The sequence below is a fragment of the Haliotis rubra genome, unplaced genomic scaffold, assembly GCF_003918875.1.
Source record: "Haliotis rubra isolate DU_JTF1 unplaced genomic scaffold, ASM391887v1 Scf126, whole genome shotgun sequence".
Classification (NCBI taxonomy): domain Eukaryota; kingdom Metazoa; phylum Mollusca; class Gastropoda; order Lepetellida; family Haliotidae; genus Haliotis; species Haliotis rubra.
In genome coordinates this window covers 84451-86199 of record NW_025765181.1, presented here as the reverse complement: position 1 = coordinate 86199, position 1749 = coordinate 84451, and positions in this window count along the sequence as shown.

The following is a 1749-nucleotide window of genomic DNA, read 5'->3' as shown; positions in this document are numbered from 1 at the left end:
CGCAAATTGGACTGCACAGATAAATTCTGTACTTGATAAAGTTTCACCAATGATAAATTGTTTAAGGTGTTACAAATACAGACTGTCAAGAAAAACACTATTCGTTATGTATAAATCCTTTGTTCTACCATTATTTGATTATTGTAGTTGTAACTGTACAGTTAGCCATGCATCAATGCTTTATGCATTTTGATGCACTTAGACTGACTGAGTTTGGTTTTACGCCGCTTTTAGCAATATTCCAGCAATATCAGGGCGGGGGACACCAGAAATGGGCTTTACACATTGTACCCATGTGGGGATTCGGACCCGGGTCTTCGGCGTGACGAGCCAACGCTTTAACCACTAGGCTAGCCCACCGCCCTGATGCACTTAGAACAATATGTGGGGCTAAAGAACAAGTCATAATAAATTATATTCAGAAACTGATCTCTTACCTCTTGTAGAAAGAAGGCGCATTAAGAAATCGAATCTGTACATAACTTTATTATCACCTCAAGAAGATTTAATCAGTCTTAAGTTTTCATCTGGCCCTTTGCAGAACTAAAAGTATTTTTGCTGTACGGATGTTGTTTTATGTTCATGTATATTGTATGCTTAATGTTATTTATGATACCATGTTCTTTTGTAATAATGTTATGAAATGCAAGTCGCATAAATGTTAGTTTGTCTGGAGAGGCATTGATATAAGCTTTTTGCTTGTTTGCCGATCCAGTTTCTGAACAATATATCAGAAATAAATATGTTTAAACCGAATTTTCATATTACAAACAAACGCACACACACTTGCATACTTCTTAAATCGTGTCTCATTGTAGCTATACACTATAGCCCTAGAACAAAGGCTCACGCTTCAGTGGCTAATGCTAATTACCTAGCTCACATCTCTCATCTAGCCATAGTGCAATGAGCAACCTTTTTGGTTAGACTCTGGCAAAGTGCGAGTGAACCAAACACGACCATTATTGGCATGAGTATATGATTCATCTTATAAATAAAGTTACAGATATACAAAAATATACCATTAATACATATATAACTTATAGTCATGTAATGTTTTTTTATCATTTTAAGAAGATGATTAGTGTTATAAGTTATGTTACAGGTAAACAAATGATACAGTGATTATACACACACGCACACACACACACGTGTGCGTTTGTGTGTGCATACATATTGTACAGGGTGAAAACCAAATTTATCTGTCAGTTTTGATAGGAAATTGATAATTGAAGCTGCAAATTGTGAACACCTATCATCGACTAAAATTGTTTTGCATGTGGTGAACACTGTCCAGGCACGACCTTGATAATTAGGATGTTAATTATAATCCGATATTCGTTAACTGTGGTCGGATTAACTACTGGCAAAATGGGAGAAAATCCTTCTGTGTATAAAGTAAAAGCAGGGAGAATAGAAGATTTGTAGATTACCCCTGGTAACAGTTTAACTGATTTTGTTTTGTGTTATACTAGTACGTAGCCGTCATGACTGTATTTGCCTTTTTGCACTAAATTTGATTTAACTAGTTTTTATAAGACTTATAAGGCTGCGTAACGATTTAATTAACCTTTCATTTAAACTTCTCACATCAAGCATCAACGGACCTAACAAAATTCCAATGACTTGCAAGGCCAAAATTGCAAGTACTTATTGTAAGTATAACAAACTGGCTGATTGTCGTATCGCAACATATAGCAATGCCCAGTTTAACGTTTCCGGAAGTTACACCATGTTCCGTAAGCAGTC